Source organism: Coregonus lavaretus (assembly GCF_964263955.1).
Source record: "Coregonus lavaretus genome assembly, chromosome: 39".
Classification (NCBI taxonomy): Eukaryota; Metazoa; Chordata; class Actinopteri; order Salmoniformes; family Salmonidae; genus Coregonus; species Coregonus lavaretus.
This window is the reverse complement of record NC_140026.1, coordinates 21,917,272-21,932,658: the sequence shown is the minus strand read 5'-3', so window position 1 is coordinate 21,932,658 and position 15,387 is coordinate 21,917,272. Positions and strand designations below refer to the sequence as shown.

Below are 15,387 nucleotides of genomic sequence, written 5' to 3'. Positions count from 1 at the left end.
GAGGCCACAGTCCACGGGAGCGGTGGTGGCCCGCGTCGGTGGCACTGTGTTTAGCTTGTCCGGGAGCAAGACGTCGGTGTCCGCGACGTGGTTGGTTTTCCCTTTATAATCCGTGATTGTCTGGAGTCCCCACTCATGCTGCACAGAAATTAACACACTTGAACAATACAACACAAAATGTAGAAATGTTTTTTTTTTTATATATGCAGGGAAAGGTTTGTAAAACTCCCTCAAGACACTAGTATTGCACGGTATACCGAAACTTGTGTACTTTTTCAATACAAGTGGTTACGTACTAGAATTTTGGTTACGTTCGGTAATGTGTCTCACGTGATTCAGAGGATCATGTCTGTCTATCACCATAGCGCGAAGAACAAAGTGCCTACTCCACTTACCCATTAATTGAGCTTTCTGGGCTGCATTGTTAGCTCCCCTCTGTTAGCACAGAAATTAACACACTTGAATAATGCAACATGGCATGTAGAAATGTTGAAACTGTTCATTACTGTTTGCAAAACAATGTCCATACAGGCTAGAACAGTTTTACAATGCAAGACGATACCGGTAGCTTCCAGCTTTAATTATAGGCTAACTTTCCTTGCTAGTTTACAGCTGAAGCAACTTCAATTCACCACCCTAGTACTTTGTTTCTGATAACATGCAAACCATAACGCAAAATATGCTGATTTCAAAGCTGATTGTCACCAAAATCTTTATTCACTTTGTCTCCCTCGCCACCAAAACCAAATTCACTTCTTCGACTCCCTCGCCTCCCATCTGGTTTCCACTAGATTCCATAGCCACAAAGTCAGATTCCACAGCCACATCCTGCCTTATGTCTGATGTCATTACTTTCTTAAAGAGGGCGCACACTTTTATAAAAGAAGAGATTGCTTCTTCTATGCAAATGTTGTTTATTCAGTACAATAAAATAATATGTTCTCCTTGCAGTTGCCAATAAAATAAGTCCTAAATGGAAGGGATTGTTTGTCATCTGTAGCCCCAAGAAATCGGCTAAAACAAGCTCAATAATTCAATGGATGCACACACTCTTATTGATTCCTATTGAATACATATTGAATACATTCACCTGTATTGTGAATAGACCTAGGCTACATCTTGATTTACCCAGTTTATCAATAGAAATTTACCTTACAAATAAATTATTACCAATATTGTTTTGTGTAGTAGTTAGATTGGTAAAAACTAAGTCAAATTGATTGTATGATTGTATAATTGATTCATTAATCCATACATGGCAGTCTCAAAAAACTTGACATAAAAATGTTTGATGTAATGATATTGAACTCGAAAGATGCCCAACTATTGAACAGAGCAGTAGCTGAGTTTATCTGTCTGGATCAAGTGTCATTCTGTGACTTTGGCTAATATGCTTTCTTTTTTGTTGTTGTGGTATCGTTTTAGAATCGAGTATCGTGATGGTATCGGTTATCGTGACACTAAACCTGGTATCGGTATCAAAGTAAAAATTCTGGTATCGTGACGACACTACAGGACACTACTCTCTCTTCTGGCACTATAGAGTCAATGTATATGTTATGTGCAGGTTCTCCTTTGAATGTGTAGGATACTGTGATTTGGTTTGCGCAATGTAGGAGTAATGTCTGTGATTCGTGCTAGTAGGTAGAAAAATGAAAGTGGGGAGAACTGCTTTCCGCCATTTTGTTTGACAGATGAATGTGATCCAATCCCCTCTTTGCCTATTTACATTTGCCACACTATCTTCCTTCCCCGTTCCCCCCCTCAATGAAATGTACACGTCTGTGACGGATCGCGACAAGTTATCATAGCTGGCAGTCCCAATAATTAGAAAACGGCAATAGTCGGCTGCTTCGCCATTTTGCTGATGGATGAATGCCGATTGCTTCTACCCAGAGTGCAATAGATGTTTACCCTCAACAGCGCGACGGTCACGATGGAAGACTTATTGTGCGTCTGTAATACGTTTCTCTGGATTCACACTCGATCAAAACCAATCGTCTAGCTAATCAACATGATGTAATTGTATGCCCAAAGAAGACGTATCATCATCATTATTGCCGCAGATAGGAAATTAGATGACTAAACAAAAGATAAACTCTCTGGATGCGTCATAAATGGCACCCTATTCCCTGCATAGTGCACTACTTTTGACCAGAGTCCTATGGGCCCTGGTCAAAAGAAGTAGACCACATAGGGAATAGGGTGCCATTTGGGATGCCGCCGCTGACCAACTCTGAGCAGCAGTCCACCTGGGAGAGATAATCACTGTGCAGGCAGCATACAGGACACACATGGCCCCTCTCCTACTGTGCTAACAAGCCCCAGATCAGTGGGCCCTCCCTGGATGTAATGGCTGGGCTGGAGTCCTGGAGGTCTGTTTCCCCCCTGCCAAGCCTACAGCTGTGTCTGAGGCATCCTGCTGTACTAAGTCCCAGACAGAGGATGGACTGAATGCTTAATGATGCAGGTTGTCTCTTCTCTTTGGCTTGAAAACACACAACAGACCCACAACACACCCACGCAAACTCAGAGCCCACACCTGAGTTAACTGGCAAGGTGGTAGTAGGGAGGGGGTTGGCTGAAAATGTTTCAGCCACAGGAACCTCCGCAGACACACATGCACACACACATGGACACACACACACACCTTTTCCATGCTGGATCTGTCACCCCGGGGTTCCTCAGATGCCAGGCTTTCCATGACGATTAGCGCCACATCTGGACTGATGATAGTGAATGTTGGCCAAGCACTGCTTCGTCTCAATGTTGGCATGAGGAACCATGATGCATGGCAACTCTAGCAAGGTACACCCGATGAACACATGGCACTGCCAATTTACCTGGTACAATAACAGCACAGTAATCATACCCCCACCAAGCATGTGCAGACACCCTGGCAACACTGCTAACATGCTAGCATCCCCCTCCCCCACAGTGGACAAGCCTGCTGTCTGTCATGATGACAGTTAGCCGACAGTTAGCCACGAGCTAACTCAAAAGACGCTAATCCTCTTTAGCTAGCTATATGGGAAGTATAGGTTTAGATACAATAGGTTTAGATGATGCATGCACACTGATACTTATAGAAAAGGAACGTTAAAGCATATTTGGTGGTGTGTGTGTGTGTGTGTGTGCATGCGTGCGTGTGTGTGTGTGTGTGTATGTGTGTGTGTGTGTGTGTGAATGGCGGTCACGACTTGCCTGTCGTTCCTCCTGCGGGGCAAACCCAGATGGGATTAAAGGTTTTGCTCACTGTGGAACCAGCCTAGTGTAATTGGCTCAATGATTAATAAAAAGGCGTTGGTTCAATTACCGGGCTGAGGTTGGGGATGGTCACGCTGTGTCAATTTACAAGCTTGTAGTATTATAGGATGATGACGTGATGGAGGGAGCGACAGGGAGAAATGAAAGGGGATGAGTGGGAAAGGAGGGGTGCCTATAGTCTATAGCAGGGTCGTTCAATTCCAGTCCTGGTAGTTAATTGCACTCACCTGGTGTCCCAGGTCTGAATCAGTCCCTGGTTAGAACAAGATATGAAAACCAGAAGTGTTTTGTCCTCCAGGACCGGAGTTGAACAGCCCTGGTGTAGAAGATGACAGAGTGATAGAGGAGAAAAGGAGGAGTGCATAGCATGGTGTATGAAAGGATGGAGGGAAAGAAGGGGAGATAGATTAAACGAGTCGGGGTCGAATGGGTAGAGGAAGGGGTGAAAGGGGTGAGGCTCTGCATCTTGGCGCAACATTGGAAAACAGATCATGTACCCAGAGGTCAGAGGAAGAGTGACCCCTCCCCCCCCTCCTGCCTCTAAGGTCTCAATTATACTGTACTTCCTGGTAGGTAGAGAGTCTGTTGAATGATGAACATTTTAATATAAGACGGAGCATGGTGGACAGGGCCATTTAGCGCAGCCCATAAAAATGAGATGGGCTATGTCTGTCTGGGCAGGTTTAGAATTTCTGATGGATGTCTGGAGATAAAAGAAGTAGAGGTGGAGAAGGTCCCATCTGTTTCTATGGGAAGGGATCAGGATGATGATGGCTAATGGGAATGATAGCACAGACATAGAATAGCAATGGGAAGTAGGGGTGTGACGTTTAAACGAAATTGGAATTGTTAACGTTTAGAAAAAAACTACCATCATCATAAAGGGGAAAAATAAACATTTAACAAATACCCAACACAACAATGCTGTAACATGTCGTTAACAGTTGGGAAAATGGCAGCGAGTGAGACAGGGAAGCGAAAGGAGCGAAGTCCTGTATGACAATACTTTGAAAAAGTTCTACAGCTGCACCATTGAGAGCATCTTGACTGGCTGCATCACCGCTTGGTATGGAAACTGCTTGGCATCTGACTGCATGGAGCTACAGAGGGTAGAGCGTACAGCCTAGTACGTCACTGGGGCCGAGCTCCCTGCCATCCAGGACCCCAATACGAGGCAGTGTCAGAGGAAGGCCCTAAAAATTGTCAGACTCCAGACACCCAAGTCATAGACTGTTTCTCTGCTACCGCACGGCAAGCGGTACCAATGCACCAAGTCTGGAACCAACAGGATCCTGAACAGCTTCTACCCCCAAGCCATAAGACTGATAAATAGTTCGTCCGGGTAGCTATTGGTTAACTATTTAACTATCTGCATTAACCCTTTTTGCACTAACTATTTTGACTCATCAAATATGCTGCTGTTACTGTTTATTATCTATCCTGTTGCCTAGTCACTTTATCCCTACCTATATGTACATATCTACCTCAATTACCTCATACCCCTGCACATTGACTCGGTACTGGTACCACGTGTATATAGCCAAGTTATCGTTACTCATTGTGTATTTATTCTTGTATTATATTTTTTTTTTTTAATATTCGTTCTTTAGAAAGGGTCCATAAGTAAGCATTTCACTGTTAGTCTACACCTGTTGTTTACGAAGAATGTGACAAATCAAATTTGATTTGTGAAGTTAAATGAGAAGGTTGTGAAATGTGAACTTTGCAACGTGGAATTGAGCTACAGTGGCAGTACAAGTGCAATGCTCAAAGGGAGGCACCGTAAGACCCAACCCATTGCTGGCAGCAGTGTGATAAGGGACGGAGTGAGAAAATCACAGTGCTGATTACAGAAATGATTGCAGTTGATATGCAGCCATTGTCAATGGTAGAGGATGTCCGCTTCAATGCCCTAATGGCATATCTAGAACCAGACTACAAGATGCCGTGTCGAAAACCGTGATGGGCCGGATGGAGAAATTGTACACTGATTGCTCTGCAAGTACAAAGCGCGAGCTCTCGAACACCGTAAGTGGCGTTAACAACAGGTTGTTGGACGTCTATGAAAATGCTGTCATACATCACTGCAACGAGCCATCACATTGATGAGAAGTGGGACATGAAGTTCCATGTACTGACCACTGAGAACATGTGCCGAATACAACAGGTGTAGACCTTACAGTGAAACGCTTACAAGCCCTTAACCAACAATGCAGTGTTAAGAAAAATAAGTGTTAAGTAAAAAATTGATAAGTAAAAAATATGTAATTAATATTTAAATAATTAAAGAGCAGCAGTAAAATAAAATAACAGTAGGGAGGCTATATACAGGGGTACTGGTACAGAGTCAATGTGCGGGGGCACTGGTTAGTCGAGGTAATTGAGGTAATATGTACATGTGGGTAGAGTTAAAGTGACTCTTGTTCTGGAGGCAGCTCTGCAGTGGTCACTAGCTGGCACAGCCACAAAGTCATATAATCAGATTTTAAACCTAACCTTAACCGTAACATTAATCACACTGCTAACCCTAATGCCTAACTCTATCCTTAAATTAAGACCAAAGAGCACATTTTTGCAATATAGCCAATTTTGACTTTGCAGCTGGCCCATCTATTGGAATTCACTCAGTTCTGCCTCCAGGACAAGACTCAACCCAATAAATGTCAACCTGCTCAGAGAACCTAAAACGGCATTAACTGCCATCATTGCTGAGTGGGTGGGAGAAATCAGTAAGGTGAGTACCATCTGGTAGGTAGCCAGGACTGCGGTAGATTGAACTGCATTGTCCCATAGCGGTCATACGCAGGACCATATCTGAATTGTGAATTCATGTCATTTATGAGTTTTTCTTATCGTTTAAATGCAAACAAAAATGGCAGTTTAAACGTTAAGAATTTTTTTACATTTGTCACATTCCTAATGGGAAGGATAGCGCAAGCAAAGAAATGAAGGCGTGGAGCATAAGGAGATATATGTTTGGAAGTTTGTTTATTATAACAACAAGGTTTTGACACTTAGGTTTTCATCAGGTTATAAGGATGGCCACTTGTCGCAAGGTAAGTACAAGCTTTGAGAGAGATTGTCTGCATTGAATGGTAGAGATCAGAGAGTATGGAAAGAGGGAATCCATGGCAGAATGCACTTGTGGTCTTTTGTAAGCTACTAGAAGCCACTGGTGTGATATTGTGAAGTTTGATCAATCCTTTAAAGACCATAAGAGTTTCGGGGATTACTTTAACCAGATGGGTATGGATGGGTAGTCTGGCTGACACCAAACTCTGTCTTCCTGACTTCAGAGTCTGGAAAGGCTATTTGATGATGTAGGCATGAATGAAGGGGACTGATTGGTTCTGAGTCTTTCTCACTCAAACACCCACATGGACAGCTACACACATCCCTCGAGCACCGCCCCCTTGCAATACAACTGTTGGATATTCAAATCCAAACAATGAGATAACCAATCAAAGCTCGAGCCAGTTTTTGTGTGAATATTGCACCAACAAACGGACTTCTGTCCAGACCAGTGTGTCACAGCTCTCCCTTTCTGTGTACCACGTGAGTTGTGACAGACAGGCTAATGGATGGGAACTACAAATAAAATACCTTCCAGTGTTCAGGCATCCGTTGTCATTGCACACGACGTTCAACGTCACTAGTGAATTTCAAAATGCATTAGTCAGCAGCCAGTATCTATCTAAATACTTGAATACACCATCATCCCAAGGTGGCTCGCTATACTCTTCAAAACTCCAAACGCATGCGGATATAAAACTCATTACAAGGGTTATTTGATTCTACCAGGAAATCAGGCAACATACTGTATGCTGATTACTACAAGCGCCGCTACTGCCGCTGCCATGCTGCCTCCCTTAGAGATGCTGGCATCGTTCTTTCGCTGTCTCCCAGACGGCTAACGTATAGTGGGAGAACAGCCCAGAGTCCCAATGCAAACAGAAAGTTTGCAGCCCAGCTTTAATTAAACTATAAACTTTGTTTAATATCCAACATCTGGCACAAGCTGTTGTTTTGATGCTAATGGGGAAGAGCTGGAGGAGCTTATTCTACGAGAACACATAACTCTATGATTAACTCTATAATTAATCGCTATCTCTAGTCATTACTGTCTAGTCCCCCAACACCGTTACATATTGTATAGTTGGCTGATAGGGGCTTGTTGAGGGGTAGCGCGAGGGGCAAAATGTCTTTAACGTAACAGCGGTACATAATGTCAGCGGTGTAATGTCACCACTCATGGTGTTCACCAACATATGATGAATTGATATCTGAATCCCCTGTCTAAAGAGACTGTCTCTTTTGTACAGTGCACATATGCGTTTTATTGAAGCAGGAAGGAATAAACCTGAGCTGTGATATATAATCACAATACATCACAGCCTCTTCTACAGATGGTAGATATCAAGTATTGAAGCCCCATAGCTGTGCTGTTGCATATTTTTATTTATTTTTATTTTTATTTAAACTTTATTTAACCAGGTAAGCCAACAACTGCGACCTGGCCAAGATAAAGCAAAGCAGTGCGATAAAAACAACAACACAGAGTTACATATGGAATAAACAAAACGTACAGTCAATAACACAATAGAAAATCTATATACAGTGTGTGCAAATGTAGTAAGTTATGGAGGTAAGGAAATAAATAGGCCATAGTGCAAAATAATTACAATTTAGTACTAACACTGGAATGATAGATGTGCAGAAGATGATGTGCAAATAGAGATACTGGGGTGCAAATGAGCAAAATAAATAACAATGTAAATAACAATATGGGGATGAGGTAGTTGGGTGGGCTAATTACAGATGGGCTGTGTACAGGTGCAGTGATCGGTAAGCTGCTCTGACAACTGATGCTTAAAGTTAGTGAGGGAGATAAGTGTCTCCAGCTTCAGAGATTTTTGCAGTTCATTCCAGTCATTTGCAGCAGAGAACTGGAAGGAAAGGCGGCCAAAGGAGGTGTTGGCTTTGGGGATGACAAGTGAGATATACCTGCTGGAACGCATACTACGGGTGGGTGTTGCTATGGTGACCAATGATCTAAGATAAGGCGGGGATTTGCCTAGAAGTGATTTATAGATGACCTGGAGCCAGTGGGTTTGGCGACGAATATGTAGTGAGGGCCAGCCAACGAGAGCATACAGGTCACAATGGTAGGTAGTATATGGGGCTTTCGTGACAAAACGGATGGCACTGTGATAGACTACATCCAATTTTCTGAGTAGAGTGTTGGAAGCTATTTTGTAAATGACATCGCGGAAGTCAAGGATAAGAAGGATAGTCAGTTTTACGAGGGTATGTTTAGCAGCATGAGTGAAGGATGCTTTGTTGCGAAATAGGAAGCCGATTCTAGGTTAAACTCTCGGCCTGAGAATTGAACCCTGTGGCACCTCCATAGAGACTGCCAGAGGTCCAGACAACAGGCCCTCCGATTTGACACATTGAACTCTATCTGAGAAGTAGTTGGTGAACCAGGCGAGGCAGTCATTAGAGAAACCAAGGCTATTTAGTCTGCCAATAAGAATGCGGTGATTGACAGAGGCAAAAGCCTTGGCCAGGTTGATGAAGACGGCTGCACAGTACTGTCTTTTATCGATCGCGGTTATTATATAGTTTAGGACCTTGAGCGTGGCTGAGGTGCACCCATGACCAGCTCGGAAACCAGATTGCATAGCGGAGAAGGTACGGTAGGATTCGAAATGGTCGGTGATCTGTTTGTTAACTTGGCTTTCAAATACTTTCGAAAGGCAGGGCAGGATGGATATAGGTCTGTAACAGTTTGGAGAGTGTCACCCCCTTTGAAGAGGGGGATGACCGCGGCATCTTTCCAATCTCTGGGGATCTCAGACGATACGAAAGAGAAGTTGAACAGGCTAGTAATAGGGGTTGCAACAATTTCGGTGGCTAATTTTAGAAAGAAAGGGTCCAGATTGTCTAGCCCAGCTGATTTGTAGGGTTCCAGATTTAGCAGCTCTTTCAGTACATCAGCTATATGCATTTGGGTGAAGGAGAATCGGGGGGGCATGGGCAAGTTGCAGGGGTAGGGGTAGCCAGGTGGAAACCATGGCCAGCCGTAGCAAAATGCTTATTGAAATTCTCGATTATCGTAGATTTATCGGTGGTGACAGTGTTTCCTAGCCTCAGTGCAGTAGGTAGCTGGGAGGAGGTTCTCTTATTCTCCCAAAACTTTTTGGAGTTAGTGCTACATGATGCACATTTCTGTTTGAAAAAGCTAGCCTTTGCTTTCCTAACTGATTGTGTATATTGGTTCCTGACTTCCCTGAAAAGTTGCATATCGCGGGGGCTGTTCGATGCTAATGCAGTACGCCACAGGATGTTTTTGTGCTGGTCAAGGGCAGTCATGTATGGGGTGAACCAGGGGCTATATCTGTTCTTAGTTCTGAATTTTTTTAATGGGGCATGCTTATTTAAGATGGAGAGGAAAGCACTTTTGAAGAACATCCAGGCATCCTCTACTGACGGAATGAGGTCAATATCCATCCAGGATACCCGGGCCAGGTCAATTAGAAAGGCCTGCTCGCTGAAGTGTTTTAGGGAGCGTTTGACAGTGATGAGGGGTGGTTGTTTGACCGTGGACCCATTTCGGACGCAGGCAATGAGGCAGTGATCACTGAGATCCTGGTTGAAGACAGCGGAGGTGTATTTAGAGGGTAAATTAGTCAGGATGATATCTATGAGGGTGCCCATGTTTACGGATTTAGTGTTGTACCTGGTAAGTGCCTTGATAATTTGTGTGAGATTGAGGGCATCTAGTTTAGATTGTAGGACGGCCGGGGTGTTAAGCATATCCCAGTTTAGGTCACCAAGCAGTACGAACTCTGAGGATAGATGGGGGGCAAGCAATTCACATATGGTGTCCAGGGCACAACTGGGGGCTGAGGGGGGTCTGTAGCAAGCGGCAACAGTGAGAGACTTATTTCTGGAAAGGTGGATTTTTAGAAGTAGAAGCTCAAACTGTTTGGGCACAGACCTGGATAGTATGATAGATGCTACCATGTCTTTGACCTGGCTGTGATTTAAATAGCTTCTGATCGGCTTCTGCTAGTGTGAGTAGTGTCAGGGGAATATTGTGGATCCCCTGTCTAACACATCAGCCCAGATGAAGCTGTTGTGGCTGTTGTGACCGCTTCACTGTCATTGACCCTTATGTTATAATCCGGTGGTGTCACCACCACTGACCCCGCCATGCCCTCCAGGGGGGCCTTGTGAGCCCTTTCTCACCCCGTCTGTGCCACTCCGACCCTGTTAATGTCATGGTGTCATGAAGGGCGACGGATGTCAGGGTATCCGTTCACTTCCTATCACGCTAACGCCTGGCGCCATGTTCCGCTGAGTCACACAATAGTGTCAACAAGTCTCTTCCTCTACTCGTCTCCTCTCCTTCAGCTGCACTAACCGGAAAAAACTGAACAGGTGAGCGACGTCAAGATGATGAGCGTCAGAGTATTGTTTTCACCTTCCAAGTATTTTCCAATCAGTGCAGCTGGATGAAGGGAAGGAGACTAGGAGAGGAAGCCACTGAAGACTATTGAGATGTACCCTGTGTGTGTCTCCATCCCCTCAGCTCATCCTCCCCTGCCTCTCAGGGCGGCTGTTTAAAAGCCTGTTTAAAAAAGCAGGGGTCCTTCCTTGTCGTTGTGCATGGCAGGCAGGGGTAGCCATCTCTGTAATTGTCCTGCGCTTAATCTCTGCCCCTAAGCATTAGTTCTGGGATGTTGTAGCAGTGTGTGTTTGTGTGTATGCTGTTCAGCCAATTACCATGTAAATGGGTGAAGGAGAACCGCTGCAGTAGATACACACACACACACACACACACACACACACACACACACACACACACACACACACACACACAGGCTGGGAGAATAGGAGGATGCTGCTTGTATGGTCAATTTCCACTGGCAAAGCGATCCTAAGCATTTCCTGCAGTGGAGGAAGACCGAGGAAGATGAGGAGTTATGGCACAGTGCCCAGTTTGCATACAGTAGAACGCAGTACAAAACATGTACTGCATACTGAGGTGGTCTTGATGGACGACACACGTTATTTTACAGCTTTTTTGAAAGACTCGACACAATTAACGACACAGTTAACATCGGTTGGGCCGCGGGTATAAAACTATCACGTAGGTAAAGTGGGCGGATTTAAGACTCAGTGCAGCGAGCGGGGAGACCCGAGCTGTATGGATTAATGCACAGATACCTTCCTAAATCCCAGATTAATGCGTGGTGCGCCCGATAATACAACCAAAAAGTAATTAATTATGCCCAGAATAAATGACCTGCTGCAGCTCGAGAAAGATCAACTGCAGCTTGGAAGTTATCACACAGGCCAAGTTAAGGGGGGTTGCATGGGGTTGCGTAATGTGAGCAGGCATAGCTCGAAGTGCTTAAAATGGGTTGGGGTGTCTAATCGTGTGTGTATGTGTGTGTCGGGTGCGGGGGTGGTGAGTGGGGGTTTCTAACATCATCCAAGAAAGCTTACAGTGCACATCTCACACCCTTACAGGAAAGGTGTGTGTGTTCTTGCATTCCCAGAACGCTGGCGTCATATACCGTATCAGACAATCACAGTCTGACTGACACACATGCGTATGACTCTGCATCTCACACTGACTGCAGAGAGTAATCACCGGTCATCTTCCCAAGCACACTATGTACAGAGACGAGCAACATTTTCACATATTACCATCTTAATTAACACGTGCCAGAACAACACTTTTCTAAGTGTTATGTTCTACCCTTCCCAAACCAGGTGTGACAACATTCATATTTACTCTTCCCTAGGGACACAAAGTATACGGTCCTTATGAGGCCATTTGGAGCCAGTGTAGTTAGATTGGAGTGTGTGTGTGTGCGTATCTGCATGTGTGTGTGTGCGCGCGCTGGTAAAGGAGTGTGTGTGCTGGGAGAGGAGAGGGGAGTGGACAGAGAAGGCAGGGTGATTCAGGGGGACAGGGTGTGTGGCTGGGGTGGCCGGGTGACTGTCCTTAAGAGGCCCCTTCACAACAGCAGATAGGAGCAGAAATACTGGAACCCCCCCATGCAGTCCTGGATACAGCCCGAGATAGACACACACATATTGTCACGAATTCCGCCGAGGCTGCTCCTCCTCCTTGTTCGGGCAGGCTTCGGCGTTCGTCGTCCCCGGAGTACTAGCTGCTACCGTTTGATGTTCTCTATGTTTGTTTGGTTTTGTCTGGTTGGTGCACCTGTTTCATATCATGTATTGATTATGTCACCTATAAGTTTCCTTTGGTTTTGTTTGTAGTTGTGTGTTGTTGTACGCCTGTCCGTTGGTGTAGGTTTATTGTTTTCTTGTTGTTCATGCTTTACGCACTTTACGCACTGTTTGCGTAATCGCTCGCCTCCTGTGTGTTGAGGCCAGTTGTTTTTGTATTTTGCCTCTGTGACTATTAAAGTCGGATCGACTAAGCTTCTGTGTCCTGCACCTGACTCCAACACCGCATCCACATCAGCCCTTGACACATATACTGCTACTGTGCTACTACTCTGTCTCTCTGCTCTATTTCTCTCGCTCCCTCTCTTATTCGTTCTCTCCCATTCTCAATTCAGACTACTCTGGGCCAGAATGTAGTTACCTGTCTGTTTGTTGTAACATCCTCTTTTGGGCTTGGCACTGTCTCTGGTATCATCCTCCAGTTGATTCTAGCCAGCATGTAAGCATCTGTCTGCCTTCTCAAGCTGTTGGACAGCTTTATCCACTCTACCAGTAATTGGGGTTAGTGCACTTTGCTGTGTGTGTGTGTGTGTGTGTGTGTGTGTGTGTGTGTGTGTGTGTGTGTGTGTGTATGTGTGTGTGTGTGTGTGCGGTTCAGTTACTGGTACCGAACACTCTGTACTCCTCCAGCAGAGCGTAGTAAGGGAGGTGTGGAGGGGATGGAAGGGGAGGAGGATCAATTGGTACACAGCCTGAGCCCCGTCAGTCCAGCCAAACGGAACCACTACCGGCCATAATTAGCAACACATTTACACAAACACCACTTGTAGTGAACCAACCGGAAACACACCCCAAATTCCTAATGTTTAGACTGCTTGATCCACTGTCGTAAATCCTCCTAGTCCTTCACATGAAGAAATAACAGTGCAATGTTTCAAGTCATTTACTCATTCTTATACGAAGTGACTTACAATCAACATGTCATGTATTCAGTAATCCTTGAGGAAATCAAACCAACAACTGCTTTGGCAACCACCAAAATCAAATCGAATGTGTTTATTAAGACCTTTTTACATCAGTAGATGTCACTAAGTGTTTATACAGAAACCCAACCTAAAACCCCAAACAGCAAGCCATGCAGATGTAGAAGCACGGTGGCTAGGATAAACTCCCTAGAAAGCCATGAACCTAGGAAGAAACCTAGAGAGGAACCAGGCTCCAACCAACTGAGTCAGAACCACTAGCCCCTCCACTCACCATATCCCCCATCTTCGATACACACACACATGATCTGGTTTCTGCCCTGTAATGGCCACCGGCCGACTACGCCAAAAGAACCCAGAAATGTTCCATATGCATAAACCTTATTTCTCTCAAATGTTACGCACAAATGTGTTTACATCCCTGTTAGTGAGCATTTGTCCTTTGCCAAGATAATCCATCCACCTGACAGGTGTTGCATATCAAGAAGCTAACTAAACAGCATGATCATTACACAGGTGCACCTTGTGCTGGGGACATTAAAAGGCCACTCTAAAATGTGCCGTTTTGTCACTCAACACAATGCCACAGATATCTGAAGTTTTGAGGGAGCGTGCAATTTGCATGCTGACTGCAGCAATGTACACCAGAGCTGTTGCCAGAGAATTTAATGTTAATTTCTCTACCATAAGCCACCTCTCAACGTTGTTTTAGAGAATTTGGCAGTACGTCCAACCGGCCTCACAACCGCAGACCACGTGTATGGCGTCGTGTGGGCGAGCGGTTTGCTGATGTCAACGTTGTGAACAGAGTGCCCCATGATGGTGGTGGGGTTATGGTATGGGCAGGCATAAGCTATGGACAACGAACACAATTGCATTTTATCGATGGCAATTTGAATGGACAAAGATATCGTGATGAGATCCTGAGGCCCATTTTTTTTAAAGGTATCTGTGACTAACAGATGCATATCTGTATTCCCAGTCATGTGAAATCTATAGATTAGGGCCTAATGAATTTATTTCAATTGACTGATTTCCTCATATGAACTGTATCTCAGTAAAAATCAATGAAATTGTTGCATGTTGCGTTTATATTTTTGTTCAGTATATTTACAATAGTAAGCTTTTTCTACAGGGAGACGCGAGCGGGTGTTGTGCTTATGAATGGGGTGGGTTCGCGAGGGAGGAAGTAGAGAGGAGGAGAAGGGAGAGACGAGGGGGAGGAGGGTGGGGGATGCATCAGGTTTTCCAGCTATTATTATTATTTTTTATTAAACTCTGTTTTCTAATTGGAGTGACTTTTTGTTATTTTCCATTGTGCCGATGCGTGCTGCTTCAAGCTTAAGGTGATTATCTGGGACTCGCTGCGTTGCAGTTTTTTCCGGAATATCTGATGACTGGCAGATATCAACGGTGACTCGAAATAATTTTGTCTCTCCCTTCCCACTCTTTCTCCTTCCTCCTCTTCCTCTTCCTCTCCCACTCTTTTACTCTTATTTTGTCACTCTGTCTCACTTTTCCTCTTTCTCCCACACTGTCACCCTTCCTCTCTCTGCCTCCCACCCTCTCTCTATACCAATCTCTATTTATTTCACGCTCTCTTTCTCCCCCCCCCCCCCCCCCCCCCCTCTCTCTCAAGACAGCATCACTGCCTCTCCTTATTGTCCCTCTCCCTCCCTCTCTCTCCTCTGAATGACAGGGCACTCTATCCTCAGTGTCAGTGTGTGTCCGTGTCTGTGTGAGGAAGGGTGACCACCACTCCCCTCCACCTTCTCACAACCCCAATGGCACAAACATATAATTCAGAATTCTGCACCAAGCTATATGGAGAACTTTATTTTCATTCCAATGATATATCCAGCTTTGAGCGAAAAAGTGAAAAAGCCATCACAGTTTTTTAAATTAGTAATCACTACGCATTCTT

The 15,387-nt window shown here is 44.8% G+C and overlaps 1 protein-coding gene across 5 annotated transcripts in view; it reads left to right on the top strand.

Annotated features, from left to right (window-relative positions):
- nrxn2b (neurexin 2b) overlaps nt 1-15,387 on the top strand; it is an 863,757-nt gene that overhangs the window by 763,595 nt on the left and 84,775 nt on the right. The gene's annotated exons all lie outside the window — the stretch shown is intronic.